This window comes from Equus asinus, chromosome 12 (assembly GCF_041296235.1).
Source record: "Equus asinus isolate D_3611 breed Donkey chromosome 12, EquAss-T2T_v2, whole genome shotgun sequence".
Taxonomy (NCBI): Eukaryota; Metazoa; Chordata; class Mammalia; order Perissodactyla; family Equidae; genus Equus; species Equus asinus.
Window position 1 is genome coordinate 71,849,011 of NC_091801.1, and position 17,309 is coordinate 71,866,319.

The 17,309-nt window shown below is 46.3% G+C and overlaps 1 long non-coding RNA gene across 7 annotated transcripts in view; it reads left to right on the forward strand.

Annotated features, from left to right (window-relative positions):
- Positions 1 to 6,057: 6,057 nt before the first annotated feature.
- The window catches only part of LOC106824820 (uncharacterized), a 454,906-nt gene continuing 443,654 nt past the window's right edge, over positions 6,058 to 17,309 (forward strand). For all 7 annotated transcript variants that reach the window (XR_011493359.1, XR_011493365.1, XR_011493361.1 and 4 more), the window contains exon 1: positions 6,058 to 8,591. This is a non-coding gene — a long non-coding RNA (uncharacterized lncRNA). The remainder of the gene's footprint in view (positions 8,592 to 17,309) is intronic.

Sequence of the window (17,309 nt, forward strand, 5' to 3'; positions counted from 1 at the left end):
ACGGAAGCAGAACATGTGAACTTAACTGCTGCGCCACTGGGCAAGCCCCAAATTTAGCATATATTTAAGAAAGACTGAAATAATACAAGTCAAAATGTCAATAATAAGTATGTCAAGTAGTGGGATTATGGACAATTTTGATGTTCTTCTTTATATTTTTCTGCACTTTCAAATTTTTTATAGTAAATATTCATTTGTGCATTAGTAACCAGAAAAAAATCCAAACACTACAAAGCTATCCAATAAGCTTTATGTGACAACATGTTGAAATTAATAAGCACTAATATCTTTTAGGTACCTACAAAGGGCCAGGCTCTGTGCTATCTATGAATTGTTTCATTTCATTCTCACAACCGTTTTGTGATGTAAGTACCCTTATTGGACTCATTTTACAGATGAGAAAATTGAGGCAGAAGGGATTTGCCCAGGGCTGCACAGCTAATAGACTCAAACTCAGGTTCGTCTGACTCCAAAGACTATATTCTCACCCAACTCGTAAGTATGCTGCTTCTCCAGAGGGAAAATAATAAAGACACACTTCTTCTTCACCTTTGTTGATTAGCTATAACATATAGATCAATAGTCTTCTGGGGCTTGGGTAATTCTCTGCAAAATTTAGGAAAGAGGAAAGTTTTTGGTTTTGTCCCCCAGCGTTGCTTATTTTTGTTTACTGAGATATAATTGATACACAACATTTTGTAGGTTTAAGGTGTATAATGTGTTGATTTGACACCCTTCCATATTGCAGTATGATTACCACCATAGGGGTGGCTAACCCCTCCATTACATCATGTAATTATGATTTCTTTCTTGTGGTGAGAACGTTTAAGATCTAGTCTCTTAGCAACCTCCACGTATAGAATACAGTATTGTTAACTAAAACCACAAAGCTGTGCATTAGATCCCCAGAACTTATTCATTTCCTAATTGCAAGTTTGTACCCTTTGACCATCTCCCTAATTCCCCCACCCCCAGTCCCTAGTAACCACCATTCCACTCTCAGTTTCTACGAGTTCAGCTTTTTTAGATTCCATATATAAGTGATACCATGCAGTATTTGTCTTTCTCTATCTGGCTTATCCCACTTAGCATAATGCCCTCAGGATCCATCCATGTTGTCACAAATGGCAGGATTTCCTTCTTTCTCATGGCTAAATAATATTCCATTGATACATATATATGCCACATCTTCTTTATCCTTTCATCCATTGACGGACACTTAGGTTGTTTCCATATCTTGGTTATTGTGAATAATGGGGCAACGAACATGAGAGGGCAGATTCATTTTCAATATCCTGTTTTCATTGCCTTTGGATACATACTCGGCAGTGGAATTATTGGATCATACAGTAGCTCTATTTTTAACTTTTTGAGGAACCTCCCTACTGTTTTCCATAGTGGCTGCACTAATTTCCATCCCCACCAACAGTGTACAAGGGTTCCCTTTTCTCTGCATCCTTGCCAGCATTTGTTATCTCCTTTCTTTTTGATGACAGCCATTCTAACAGGTGTGAGGTGAGATATCTCAATGTGGTTTTGATTTGCATTTCCCTGATAAGAACAGCTTTAACTACTGAATTTAAATGCAGCTAACTGGTCAGTTTTGTTCAAGGTTCACAAGATTCTAAAAAAAGTGTCTGGATTTAGGGTACCAGGCAAACCAGGGGGTGATGTTGGTGTGACATAGTCTTAGACTGTGATAGTTCATTGAATTACTCATAACCTATGAAGCAGGTACGTAGTCCCCATTCTACTGAGGAAAAAACTGAGCCTTTGTTAATCATTAGAAAAACATTAGACAAACCAAAATGAGGGACATTTTGTGAAATATCTGACCAATAGTCATCAAAACTGCCAAGATCATGAATAACAAGGAAAGTCTAAGAAACTGTCACAGACCAGAAGTGACTAAGAGACAGAATGACAAAAACGTATGTGCTATGGTAGATGGGATTCTTGAACTGGAAACGAATAGTAAGAGATAAACTGGTGAAATCCACATAAAATCTGGATTTTAATTAATAGTAATGTACCAATATTATTTTCTTAGTTTTGATAAATATACCTCGGTAATATAAAACAATAATAATGGGGCCTGGGTGAGGGGTATATGGAAACTTCTATACTGTCTTTGCAACTTTTCTAAACAGTCTAAAACTATTCCAAAATAAAAGGTTTATTTAAGACATCTGAACAGTATGGTGGCTCCTAAAAAAATTTTAAAAACTGGAATTGCCAGTTTTTTAAATGATCCAGCATTTCTGGGTATATACCCAAAGAATTGAAAACAGGGTCTTAAAGAGATATTTGCACATCTATGTTCATGTTATTCACAACAGCCAAAAGGTAAAAGCAAGCCAGGTGTCTACTGATGGAAGAATGGATAAACAAAAAGTGGTCTATACATACAATGGAATATTAGTCAGTCTTAAAAAGGAAGGAAATTCTGACACATGCTACAATATGAATGAAACTTGAGTAAGTTGAATTACACTAAGTTGAAATAAACCAGTCACAAACAAATAAATACTGTATGATTCCACTTATATAAGATCCTTGGAGTAGTCAAAGTCACAGAGACAGAAAGTGGAATGGTGGTTGCCAGGGGCTGGGGGAGTGGGGGAAATAGGGGTTAGTGCTTAATGGGTATGGAGTTGCAGTTTTTCAAGAGGAAAAGCGTTCTGGAGATGGTGATGACTTCATACCAAAGTGAATATGCTTAATGCTGTCGAAATGTGCACTTAAAAATGGTTAAAATTGTTAATTTTAAGTTGCGTATTTTGTTAGTGCTGTTCAGTTGATTCCAACTCCTAGCATCTCTGTGTAGCATAAAGCACAAGCTAATCCTGTGCAGCCCTGCCCAGTCTTTTTTTGCCATCCTCTCACCTTCTGGCACTCTATCAGGCAGTGCTCTGCTGCTATTCACAGGATTTTCACGGCCAATTTTTCGGAAGTGGGTGGCCAGTTCCTTCTTCCTCGTCTGTCTAGTCTGGAAGCTCCACTGAAACCTATCCACCATGGGTGACCCTGCTGGTATTTAAAATCCTGGTGGCATAGCTTTCAGCATCACAGCAATACACAGCTGCCACAGTATGACAACTGACAGACAGGTGGTGTGGTTCCCTGATTGGGAAACGAAACTGGGACGAGGATGTGAGAGTGCCAGATCCTCAGCCACTGGACCACCAGGACTGGCTCATGTGTGTTTTACCACAATTAAAAACATAAACTTAAAAAAATCTGACGGGCTGGCCCAGTGGTATAGTGGTTAAGTTCCCATGCTCTGCTTCTGGGGCCTGAGGTTCGCCTGTTCAGATCCCGAGTGTGGACCTACACGTGGCTCATGAAGCCATGCCGTGGTGACACACCACATACGAAATAGAGGCAGACTGGCACAGACGTTAGCTCAGGGACAACCTTCCTTCGGCAAAAAGAGGGAGATTGGCAACAGATGTTAGCTCAGGGCCAATCTTCCTCACCAAAAATTCAATCATTCAATCAATCTGAGCCTTTGATTAAATAACTCACCCAGGGTCACATGGTAACCACTGAATTCCAGCTAAGGTCTATCTGACATAAAGGCACACATTCTTTCCAGTGCCTCACGTTGGGACGATCGGTGTGGTTCTAGAAGTGTTTGTTCATTGAGAACCCATTTTCTGTGTCTCTGTTGCCTGAAATACAACCAGTCCTGGCTTACATTTCACCTAGGGGCAGGTGAGTCATAGGGGACCCAGGTAAGTCAACTTGATGTCAAGTCCTGGTTCTGCCACTTGCTGGTTGTCTGACCAAAGTCAAGACCAACAAGCTTTCCGGGGCTCAGCTTGCCTGGCTGAACTTGAGGAATGAGAGTTATAACAAAGTCTCTGCCTGAGGGCTACTCAGAGGCTGAAAAGGGAGGCGAGGTTTACTCAGAGACTACTGGAGGTTGCCAGGCAGGGCTGGGGCCAACATGACCATGAGTCCTAGAAGGAGAAAGAGATACAGCCTAGAGTATTCTGTGAATTGCTCGTAGAAGAGGGGAGATGGGGGCCAAGCCACAAGAGACAGAGAGCACAGCTGAGCCCTAAAAAGAAGGATATGCCAGGAGAAAAGAAAAAGCTAATGAGATGGGACAGTTAGATACTAGGTGGCTAGAGGGGGAAAGAGAAACCTGTGTCTTCATAAGGTAAACCTTGGAAAGACGATCTAGAGGCCGTCAGCGTGGAGAGATTTGAAGTCCGAGGGACAAGTTGGTTGTTGCAGAATCCAGAAGGGAGGAAGGGAGGCCTGTTCCAGACCTATGATTGTGAGCATGAAAAGGATGGGTGGGTGAATCTATAGGCCATAATCACTGGATAGACATTGGGAAGAGGAGAACTTGAAGGTTCGGTTCCTCAGCAAGTGGTGAGGCCTGTCCTAACCTATTGGGGCCTGTAAGGTCAGGCAGAAAGCAGAGGACTAAACCTCCAATCACAGATTTACAGAGAATATCCTGAATAGAAGCAGTCTGTACCTCTTTGTGCTCCAGAAATCTTCATTCCTCAGAGTTTGATCCCTGGCCCTGTCACTTAAAACATACTTCCTGCCTGGGTCAGCTTATTCCTGCCCAATGCATCAACCACTATTCTATATGTTGATGACTACTAAATTTATATCTCCAGCTGAGATCCCTCCCATGCACGTGGGACACCCAGAGCCATCTGCTTGCTGAACTTCGCTTGGAAGGCCCAAAGGTTTGTTCAACTCAACCAGTCCACAATCAAGGGCATCTTGTTCCCCACCCATACCACATCTTCTCCATGGGGTCCCCTTGTGAATGAACCACCAACCCCCACGTGCTGAAACCAAAAGCCTGGGCCTTATCGTTGATTCCTCCCTCCCTCTGCCCCAGACTTGTTCATCCAGCAGTTTGTTTTCCTCAACATTCTTTGCATTCACTCCTTTCTCTCCATTCCCAAGGCAACCACTCCAGCCTAGGCTCTTATTGTCTCTCACCAGGATTTCTGTTGCCATCTCCTACTTGGTCTCCTTGCTTCTTGTCAGGTTCCCCTAAAATCCATTCTCTGCATGAAGGTCAGTGTGATCTTTCTACCAAGCAGGACAGCTAGTGTCCCAGCCCAGTTCACAGGTCCTTGATGGCTTCCTCCTTTCTTCTAGACAAACGCTGCATTACTCAGCATGGACTTCAAGGCCTCTCAGGATCTGACCTACCCATCTCTGTCCTGTCTAATTGCAAGTTTGCAAGTCCTGCAAACTTTTCCAACAGTGAGTTTATACTCCAGCCGTACCCAGCCGCTTATCATTTGCCAAACTACACAAGTATGCAGGTTCTCTTTGTTCAAATAACCCCCATTCTCCTCTCTGTCAAACTGGCAAACTCCAATCTATTTTTCAGGTTTCAGCTCAGTCTTCACTTCCGCTGGGGAGCCCGCTCAGCCCGTGCCAAATAGATGCCTCCCTTTGTGCTTCTACTGCGCCTGGCACCTTTCCCTTCTTGTTCTGCTATCACAAGATCCAGGATGTCCATTCATTCATTCACTCATTGATTCTACATATATTTACCGAGCTGGTGCTGGGGATATAATAGTGAGCTGAAGACACGTGATTCCTGACCCAATAGAAAATGATGACTGCGGCTGTTTGCCTGTCTGACTCAATAAGCCTTTGTGGAATGATTGATGATCTTGTTTTCATGTGCCTGCAGGCCTTTGCCCTTGCTGTTTCCTCGTCCTGGAACCCTCTCTCCAGTCTGCACAGCTGGCATCTTCTTGGTCACATTATCTGGAGTCCGCTCCCCTCCTGCCCCCTCCCTCTCTAGTTCTTCACCCAGATTTACTGCCTCCATAGCATTTATCACTGGTGACACTACCTTGCTTATTCGCTTACGTCTCTGTGCCTTCTCACTAGAATGTAAGCTTCTCAAAAGCAAGGACCTTGCCTGTCTCATTGCCCACAGAGTCTCAGGGACTAATATGTGTCTTGCACATATTAGGGACCCAATGATGTGTGATAAATGAATGGATGGATTTTATAGATAAGTAAGCAGATGTAGAAAAGGGAAGGACCGGTCGAGAGCATGATATTATTTAATTATGGGCCCAGTACTGCTAAACAACCATGGGAATTACAATTCCAGAACGGAGGGTGGCAATTTAAAAACTAACAGATATAGGAGGTGAAGTAGGGAGAGGTGGGAGGAAATGAGCTCATGTCACAGAGAGGAGTTACCTGCTCTCCAAAGCGGAGAGATGTACGAATAAAACACCATTACTTCACTCTCTTCTTGTCTCTCATCATCTCCTTTCTGAATCTTTGCAGAATTATGTAGGAGACAATAGCTCTCATGTGGTGAAGAAACATTTAAAATTTACCAATCCCTTCAGCTTCATGTTAGCTTCATTTTCTTTTATTAAAAGAAAATACCTTAAATTTAAAACTATCAACTATAAGATGTCAATATATTAAATTTATTTTTTCTATCTATCATCTATCTGTCAACTCTGCATTTATCCATACATATGTCTTACAAATGGCATATATGACATATTTATTTTATTTTTTGCCATATTTATATTTATATGACAATATATGCCTAGAAAGATGTCCAGGATTTAGTGAACATTCATGAAAGTTATTTCTGGCTGATAAAATTTGGTTTTCTTTTATTTTCTGTATTTTCCTGCATAATTTTACTTTTTTACAATGTACATGTATTGTATCACTTTTGCAAGAATCGAATGATTTTAAAAAAACAATGGGAAGCAGATAGACCAAAATGTAATTGATGGTTAATTTTGGATGGTAGGGATATTAAGATATCTTTTTGTATTATGATTTTTTTTTTTTTAATTTGAAAGAGGAATTTTTAAAAAAGAAAAGCGTGAATCTAAGGTTAGTGCATCAGGGATCCAGAGAGGTCAAGCAGAGTCAGGGTCAAGGCTGGGTGAATCCTGGCTCAAGGTGTCTTTCTAGCCAGGAGAGGCCCCAGCGGAGACAGCTGGCAGGAAGGATCTGGTAGCCAGGGTCGCGGACCCAGGCAACGGAGTGGGGGCTGCCATTAGAAGCTGGGCCTCTATTGGCCTGCAGGCATCCAGCAGGAGGACACCACCTGCCCCCAGGTGAAGCAGTTGGTTCCTGGGAGGACGCTGAAGCAGTGAACAGGCTCACTTCTCACAGCTCCTACAGCGCCGTATACAGACGCAGAGGTTTGAAAACCGCAGCCCAGAGACCTGTGAGGAGCCTCGCAGGGAGCCAGGCACAAAACGAGCGTTCCGTGATTATAAATGAATACGTAGCATCAACTGAAGATTTTTTTCTTTTTCACGAGAGGAGAGCTATTCACGTCGGGAAGAAGCCATCGGAATACGAGAAACTGAATATGATACAAGAGGGAGGGAGCGGCCAAAGACCCCCGAGTGGGTTGAAACGACGGATGCAGGGCACTGGGCCCAGGAGAGAGGGGTCAGCCTTTGCTTCCGTAATATTGAAATCACCCACTTGCGTGTCCGTCTTTTCCTCGGGCTGTGACCTCCTTCAATGGTCTGTGTCCCACTCGTCTTTCAGTCCCTCCTCCCCATCGTCTAGCAGGGCGCCTGGCTCCCTATAAGTTTAGCTCAATAAATGTTAAGTTGAACGGCGGCAGATCTTTGCATCGGTCCAATCCCGAGCTTCTGTACAGAAAGCAAGATAAACACGTTCCACTCAGGGGGCCGGCGTTCTCTTGTTCCTTTGGAGGGGCTATGGGGGATTCAGGGGGTACTTTAATACTCCCGAGTGGAGGGAGCTGTCAGACAGCCGGCCCTCTGCAAGGGACAGTCGAAGGAGTTGGGAAGGTGCGTGCGCCCCTCTCACCAGGCCCGCGGATGCTGGGTGGTACCCAAGGAGGCGCTCGGATGGGTCACTACGGATGGAGCTAAGCCAGGGATCTTCTGCACGAAGTTCTCCCATCTCAGAGCATCCTCGTCCTTCTATGTCACTGAACTGGCCGTCTCCATCTGGCAACTGGGAAGAGTCTGCCTCCAGGGCGCCGGGGGTGGGGAGGAGGGCAGAGCGCAGGATTGCGGAATGCGCGGCGCACACGCGAGCGGGCATCACCGCGGGCTTCGCGCCGGCTCGCTTAGGCTCCGGCGCGGGCGCAGCCAGGACCCCGGCCCGGTGCGGAGCGCGCCCTCCCCCACGCCATCTGGGCCTCCGGCGGCCCAGGCCCGTCCCGCCTCCCCGAGGCCTTCCGCGGCTCGGTGTCCCACGCTGCCCCGGCGGCGGGCGGACGGCAGCGCGGGCCGCCGGTGAGCCGGGGCGCGCGGGGGCCGAGGACGCACGCGGCCGGACGGGCGGCGCGCGCTCCCCTCCCCCGCGGCCGGCAGCGCGAGCCGCCGTGACGTCACGGGCGCCCGCCTGCCCTGCGCTCCACTGGGCAGAGCGTGCGCGGCCGCCGAGCACATGGGCCCGCGGGCCGGCGGGCTCGGGGCGGCCTGGCCCGGGAGGAGCGGCGAGGGGGCGCCAGCAAGGATGGGCCGCGGCACCCCCGGCCCCCGGCGAGTGGATTTCCACGCGGGAAGGAGGTTGGCGGCGCCGGTGACCTTCGGAGACACGGCTGGATCCACCTTCCAGTAAGTTAGAATTTTGTCTTCTGCGTTTCTGGAAACTCGCAAGCCAGGGTCTTGCGGGTAGGGATGCGCACGGAATAGGGGGACGGAGGAAAGGGGCTTTCGGACTCGGATGTCTGTGTGTGAACCGTGACTTTCCTCATCACCAGACTCGAGACTGGCAGCGAGTTTGGGCTTTGGGGAGAGGGGGAGGGGAGGAGGGTGACATCAAACGCTCCGTGCCTAGAGATAATTCTGGATTTATGTACTTGATCAAAGGTGTATTACCTAACCTCTAAAAATAGACTCCTTCGCATTAGTACCAACTGGGGTCACAGATTCGCGTTGGAGGCTCCTTTTGCAAAATTAGAAGTCTGTAAATCATATGATGCTCCCTCCATACTTTGACCATCTCCCGCCCCCCCCCCAGGTGATTTCCGGAAAATTGAGCAACTGTGTTGTTTGAAACTTTGTCTGCTTTTGCATTGCATTTACAGATCTGCTGGGTGCCCCCACACCCATATCACGGTAATTCTTTTTGGAAAGGTTGTTGACTGAATTAGGCTTACCCTCCCTGGGGTAGTGTGCTCTTATTTATGCCAGTGTTTGTGGTCCGAGTGTAGACTTTCACGAATGGCAGCCATGATGCTGCACGTGTCCGGTGCCTGGAATGACCGTGAATTTTCCTGATACTTTGCAGTCGTGGAATATTCTTCTGTTCACTCGAACCACTGGCATCAGGCTCTTCTAAAAGATCAGAGGAGTGAGGAAGCCACTTGTGAGGGTTTTTAGGGAGAAGAGGGCGAGGTTTTGGTGTTTCCTTTCTGGTGGTATATTTTCCAAAGAGAGGTGGGCAGCCGGCTTGTCGCCCACTCCACCACTGAGTCCTGGCTACTGGAGCCGGTTCATTGGTGGAAGAAACAGTGGAGAAACGTGTGTTTGTGTGTGGTGGGTGGGCGGGGGCCCTGAGGAGGTAGGGACTGTATCTGCTCTGCTGTTCGTTATAGGATGTTGCAGGCCTATTTTGCATACTGGTGGTGACAAGTTGAGGCTTGTTCATTTGACACAGTCCTGTGGTCATGGCAAATCTTTCTAAAGCTCTACCCAGCAGAGAAGGGGGTTGTATGGATCCTCTGAACCTGGAGTGGAACTTCCCGAAAGATTTATTAGGAGAAAAACCTTCCTGGAAGCCGCAGCAGGACAAACACAGAATTGCTGGCTGGGCAGAGCCTCGTGGCCTGGTCCCCACTATTTGAGAAGAGTCACATCTCGGAGGTGAGGACCGCCTCGTGGTATCAGCTGTTGGCAGTAGGGCCGGATGGGCATTCCACGTATGGATCTGGGGATGGAAAGGCTGGGTGGGTGCGGTGCCCACCGTAATCCTGGGCCCATTGATCTCCCAGAGGGGATTTATTTTGTGGTCACATTGTTGTTTTGCCTGGTCAAGGGTGACTTCTTGTTGTTGTTTTCCCTTTAGCTAGTTTGAGTGCAGAATTTTGCATAAACCAGGCTTCTCTTGAAAAGTAGAAGAAATCCGTTTCTTTTTCTCATTGATTTTCCTCTCTCTCCCCCCCCTCCTGCCCCCTCCCTCCAGGCAGTCTGCTGTGCTCTTCTGTCCAAGGCTAGAGCTTTTTGAAGCTGGGAAGAGGGAGTTCTTGTTCTTGGTTTTGAAATATCTGACCCCCACTGCTCTGTGTGATTGCTGGTAGATTCTCACTGTCTGCATCTCCTCGATTCCTGTGGTTTAGCTTTTTTCTTTCTGAATGGCAGGCAGGCAGGTGGGCTGCGTCTGGGGAGCCCATGTTTACCGTGCCCGGGATCTTCTGCCTGCACAGGATGGATACTTTCTCGGACAGCTCAGCTAAGGAGTTTCCTGGACGATCAGATACCCTTCCTTTCTTGCTCTTTGTGTTTGTGTCCCTGAATTTGGTCGGACCAAGGGCCGATCGACCCTTTCCTGGGGCATCCGAGGTCCTTGGAGAGTTGCGGGGTCTCCATATTCTTTAGAGAGGTGGTTGCGGGCCTGCTAATGGCTGTGCCTCACGGTGTGTGTTTTAGAAGTCCGATGCCCTCCTGCATGCTCCGGCTTTCCTTTCTATTTTGCATTTTCTTCCATAATTGACTGTAGACATGGCACTGTGCCTGTTTTTTTTTTTTTTTTCCCCTTCTGATGCTGGTTTGTGATCTTTAAGAGACCAGGACTCCCTCTATATATCCCCAGTATCTGCAGGGGGACCCTGCCCCAAGATGGGAACAGAGCAACAATCTAGAATTATTTTGACCATCGATGAACCCCGTTCACAGTCACTTCTCCACCTTCCTAGAAAACCTCAGAAATTCTAGGCCTTACAGGAGAATTCTGCTAAAAAGGGTCTTTTGATAGGCACCTCCTGTGTCTCTCTGTTTTTCTGGACCTGAGTAATCTGAGGAACTAATAAAAGTAGTGATAATAATAATAACGATAGTTCCTCTAATAACATTGAAACCATGTATCACGCCAAGCGTGTTCTTTGCAATTTGTGCACCCTATAACCTCACCAGGTGGTAATAATAAAATGTCTAGCAATGATGGAGTTCTTATTGTGGGCCAGCCTCAGTTCTAAATACTTTAGATATATTATCTCATTTAAACTCGCAACAATCATATAAGATAGGATTCTCATTATTATCACTATTTTGCAGATGAGAAACTCATAGTTCAGAAGGTTAAAAATAGCCCCTCAGGCCACACAGCGAGGGAGTGGCAGAGCCATTGAATTTGGATCAGTGCCCTCTGTCTCCCTGGGCCCACTCCCAGACGTGAGAGGACAGTGAAATTAAGAACAAGCAAAGAATGTTTCTTGGCTTGAGCTGGAGGAGTGAGTGTGTCTGCAGTCTCCCCACCTCATGTAGGCACAGATAGAAACCCCACATCTTCTCCAAAGATACCATTGCTCTGGCTGCCGGCCTGTTCACCTTGGTGGAGCAGGCTGCTAACAGTGGGGCCAAGAAGACTTAGGTGGGGACTTTAGTGCTGGGAAAGTTCTGGGCTGGGGGCCTGGGGAACAAGGCCTCTGGGCAGGCCTGGGCAGGAACCTCTGTCTTGGTGCAGAATCTATGAGCGTTTGCAAAATGCTACATCCGGGCATCTTGCCTGGCTTTGTGAGCAGCATTTAATTACTATCCACATCCACAGCACATGGGACATGGAGTTTGCAAATGGTCACGTCTTCCCTGTCCCTCCACACTCCCTCCAGCTGTTCTGTGCCTACCTCTATGATGGGTATAGTTTAGGTCCTGCAGCGACCGGAACAATACAGAGATTGTGGTGGCCTCGCTCAACCGTGTCATTAAAAACGAAAACAACGCCAGGTCATAAAACACAAGAGTTACATACAAGAGGGTGAACGATCTCAATCAGTTTTTAGTTGCAGAATTCTGAATTGTCTCTTATTTTCTCTTCCTCTTTTTTTGGGGGGGCGGGGGCGGTGCTATGAGGTGGTGTTTTGCTGTTTTGCCTGGTGGGTAATCTGAGCCCCAGTGTTATTTGTTTATCTGCCTTTTTTTTACTCCTTGACCTTGAACTTCTTTTTTTTTTTTAAGATTTTATTTTTCCTTCTTCTCCCCAAAGCCCCCCCGGTACATAGTTGTATATTTTTAATTGTGGGTCCTTCTAGTTGTGGCATGTGGGGCGCCGTCTCAGCATGGTCCGATGAGCCGTGCCATGGCTGTGCCCAGGATCCGAAGTGGCGAAACCCTGGGCCGCCGCGGCGGAGCGCACGAACTCAGCCACTCGGCCGCCCCGACCATGAACTTCTTGAGAGCATCGGGGGTTGGGGAGGGGGGACTGGCGTCATCTTTTCCCCCTCAAAGCCCCAGGACTTTGTCGCATCAGGTGGCTGTCAAGAACTGCCTTGTTTTCAGGGCAACAAGCAACGAACGCCGAGCCTATAGGGATTGTCTTTTTAGAAGTGAGACAGCCTGACATGGTGGGAAGTGACACTGAAGACAGAGAGGGAAACCAGGAAGCAGCATCTGGGCCAACTCAGGGGTAGGGCAGATCTGGATTTCTTTGGAGCAAGTGACTTCACGTCTTTAAGCCTCAGTTTCCTCGTCTGTAACATGAGGATGATAAAGCACCGGCTTCGTAGGTTGGTGGGAAGAGGAAATAAGGGATGAACAGCAGGCGTTTAGCAGAGAGCCTGGGCTTGTAGGAAGCACTCAGTAAAAGTTAGCTAATAGTACTGTTACAATTACTGGGTTTTATTACTTCCTGTGGCAGCTTGGAGTAGTGGTTTCTGAATACGTTTTAATATGTAAAGGTAACATTCTGGCTGCAGAGATCATAAGATGGCAGTGACTTCACTAGAGGTCTTTGCGAGCATCTGAAAGAAATGTGCGCTAATAGGAATAAGAAAGAGGTTCTAAGAAATCAGGAAGGCTGCAGGAGCGGGTCTCAGAAAGGACAGGCATCAGAGGGTGCCCCTCAGGTGTCAGCCTGCTTTGCAAGTTACCTGAGCTCTCAGCTGGCTGCACAGGGGGGAGAAGGATGGTTCCCAGCACTTAGCGCAGAGGAAGTGAGTTTTTGAGGAAGACATTAAAGCAATTGTTATTATTTACTGTTCTTCAGGACTCCCTTTTCCTGGTAAATTAGTTCCAACGTTTGTTACTCTGTTGAAGATTGAGTCCTTCATTCGTTCATCTACTGAGCAGTTGCTGTGTGCCAGGCACTCTTCTAGTTGCTGGAGATCCAGCAGGGAAGAAAAGAGACAGAAATCCCACCCTCTTGTAGCTTCCGTGCTAGTCCAAGCCACACAGTAGGGGCAGGTGGCCCCTGGGAGGAGCTGGGGAACAGATAGAGGTCGTGCAGGCAAAAACTACACCTACTGCAGTGCCAAGGGGCCCTGGAACCACTGTGTTAATAGATCTTAGATGCTTAGCACAGGGCCCAGTGTGTGGTAGGTACTATGTAAGTGGTAGTTGTTATATTTATTTATTATTATTATTATTTTATTATTTTCCTTTGGTGACTGCCTTATAAAAAGACAACTTTGCTTTCTCCCATTTCCCTTCCTGAGTTTGATGTTTCTGCCTAGTACTTGTTATAGCCTGAATGTTGATGTCCCTCCAAAATTCATACATTCAAATCCTAACTCCCAATATGATGGCGTTAGGAGGTAGGGCCTTTGAGAGGTAATTAGGGTTAGATGCGGTCCTTGGGGTGGGGGTCTTCATGATGGCCTTAGTGCCCTTTTAAGAAGAGACACCAGAGAGCTTTCTTCCTCTCTGTGTGTGAGGTCAGAGCAAGAAGAAAGCCGGGAAGACAGCTCTCGCCAGAAACTAGAACCTTGATCTTGGACTTCCTGGTTTCCAGAACTGTGAGACATAAATTTCTACTGTTTGAGCCACCTGGTCTATGGTATTTTGTTATGGCAGCCTGAGCAAACTACGATAGCACTTCTCGTTACCTGATGTACCATATATCCGCCTTCTCTCACTAAACTGTAAACTCTGTAAGGCTGAGGGTTTACAGCCATTCATTCATTCATTTTCATTAATTCGGCAAATGTTTATCGTGTGCCTGCTCTGTGCCAAGCACTGTTCTAGGCGCTGGGGATGCAGAGTGGAACAGAAAAGATTTCTGTGCTCATGGTATTTGCATCATAGCTGGGACAGACACACGGGCAACAGTAGACATAATAAAGGAGGCCGTTCGTAGTGTGTTAGAGGGAGATGCGTTCTCTGGGAACAAGCAGAGCAGGGTCAGGCTCTGCAGGGCTGGGCTGGGCTGGGCTGCAGCGTGAAGCTGGCTGGTCGGCAAAGGCTCCACCGAGAAGCGGACCTTGGAGCAGCTTGAAGGAGGTGAAGGACTTAGTCTGGAGGATGCATGTTTCAGGCCCTGGGAAGAGCCAGGATAGAGGCTGAGGGCAGGAGCGGGCCTGTGAGATGGAGGAGCAGCAAGGAGAAGAGTAAATTGGAATGGCGTGAGCAAGGCTGACAGGCAGAAGGGGAATAGAGCAGTGTGCACAGGTGCTTCCCATTGTCTTCAGGCCTTTCTAAAGACATTGTCTGTCTTTTTATTTCATTTTTTTGAGGAAGATTAGCCCTGAGCTAACACCTGTTGCCAATCCTCCTCTTTTTGCTGAGGAAGACTGGCCCTGAGCTAACATCTGTGCCCATCTTCCTCTACTTTATATGTGGGATGCCTGCCCAGCATGGCTTGAGAAGCGGTGCCATGTCCGCCCCTGGCATCCAAACCAGTGAACCCCTGGGCCTCCGAAGCAGAATGTGCAAACTTAACTGCTGTGCCACTAGGTGGGCCCTGTCTTTCTTTTTAAATTGAGGTACAGTTGCCATATAGCATTATATTAGTTTCACGTGTGCGGCATGTTGATTCCATATTTGTGTATATTGCAAAATGAGCACCACAATGAGTCTAATTAACCTCCGTCCATATATAGTGACTTTGTCTTCTACTCATTAGATGAAGAGCCATTGAAAACTGACATGGTCCAATTTAGCTTTTGAAGTGATCAGTCTGGCTGCCTTGTTGAGAAGAAACTAAATTAGAATCGGAAGCCGGGGCACCAGGGACAGACATGTAAGTAACACAGGTGCTTGGTCCAGGCTGGTGGTGGTGGATGTGGCTACAGGTGATGGGCTTCTGGACTGTTCACTGCTGTATCCCCAAGCATCTAAAACTACACTGTCTGATGTGGTAGTCGCCAGCCTTGTGTGGTCACTGAGGGCTTGAAATGAGGCTAGTCTGAGTGACGGTGTAACGTATGTGTAAAATACACATCAGATTTCAAAGACTTAGTACAAAAAAAGAATGTAAAATATCTCATTAATGAGTTCTTTAATGTTGATTATATATTAAAATATTTTGGATATATTTGGGTTAAATATAATATATTATTAAAATTAATTTCACCTCTTTCTTTTTTCTTCTTTTTTTTTTTTTTTTTGGTGAGGAAGATTGGCCCTGAGCTAACAGCTGTTGCCAATCTTCCTCTTTTTGCTTGAGGAAGATTGTCGCTGAGCTAACGTCTATACCAACCTTCCTCTATTTTTTGTATATGGGATGCTGCCACAGTATGGCCAAATGAGTGGTGTATAGGTCCACATCCAGGATCCGAACCTGTGAACCCTGGGCCGCTGGCTGACATGGAGAGCATGAACTTAACAACTATGCAGCCAGGCCAGCCCCACACCTGTTTCTTTTAACTTTTTTTACTAGAAAAATCTAGAAGTATGCGTGCCTTACATTCTATTTCCGTAGGACAGGACGACTCTAGAATAATGCCTGGGACCTCGTAGGCCTTCAGTGAATTGTATGAGTGAATGAGTCAGTGCCAGGCACAGGGGAGTCTGTGGTGGATAAGAGACTGTCCGTCCTTGTGTTCCAGAAGCTCCCAGTGTGGGAGAGGCAGACGACTGGTGATGACTGCTGGAAGGGAGGGAAGATGTGTCAGGAGGGCTCTCTGGTTTTGGCAAGGGCCTTGAAGATGGGGAACTGAGAGGTGAGCCCCCGGTGCCTTGGGACTGTGGCTGAGGTGGGAGAGGCAAGAAGGGCGAGCAGGCCAGAGTGGGGGGGACGCTCAAGAGCCTTAATGACCAGGCAGAAGTGACTCAAATGGGCCCTGCGAACTCTGGGCACTTTCCAAAGATTGTAACCAAGGAGTAATTTCCCAGATTTACATTCAGAAAGATGACAAGGTGGGTTTCAGGAAGGAGGGACCTGAGCTGGGGGTTCCAGGCCCTTGGGGGACGGAACTGTGAATAGGGAAATGTAAATTATCTTTCCTCAAGTGAAAGAAATACAAGCGTATCTTTAAAAATCTGAGGGAAAATTCTGTAAAAGATAAATATAATTTAAGTTAAATACAACGAGTGTCTTTATTGTTGCTTTTTTAAAAAACAGATATAATTATGGTGTGTTTGCATCCTGACTTTGTTAGTTACCATTAGGTCATAAGCATTCCTGAATATTATCGCATGCACTTTGTGTCATTTTTATTGCATAAACAACATTTTTGTGCAGTGTTTCAAACATTCTTTTGAATTGGGTAGTTAGGTCATAAAAGACTGTTTATATGTATCAAGTTTTCTATCTTTGAGTTACCTTTTCTTGTTAAATCCCCAGTCCTAGGATTATTGCATCATAGCCTCTCAATATTTTAAAAGTTTTAGGTAAATATTGTGGCCCATGAGATTAGTACCAGAGCCAAATTTGCTGTTTTCTGTTGAGATGTGTGATGTTTGTGGCTGTCCGTGACACACTGATAGGTCATTAACATATCTAGCATGTATATTACATGGTAGACACATGTTTGTATATATTGTATGCACCTGGATTAATTTTTTCTTTACTTTCATTTATTCAATAGATATTTTTGGAATGCCTAGTTGTGCCAGGCACTGTTCTAGGCCTTGGGGGTTCAGTAGTGATCAAAACAGATATAGTGCTGGTTCCTAAGGAGCTTATGATTTAGTGGGGGAAATAAAGAATGAAGAAAACGTATCAAAAAACGCCCACATTATTCTATGGAATATGAAAGAATCTGAAATAGGCTAATGTGAGAGGATAGTTTCTGTGGCGTGAGGCGGTTAACACTGAAATCCTGCCTTTGAGCGAGACATGAAAACTTGGGAGAAGTTAACCAGAGAAGGAGCAGAGCACTAACGAAAAGGAAAAGATTGATAAATATGACTGTGTATTAAAAAGCAAAGCACATCTAAGCAAAAAAAAAAGCAGTGAAG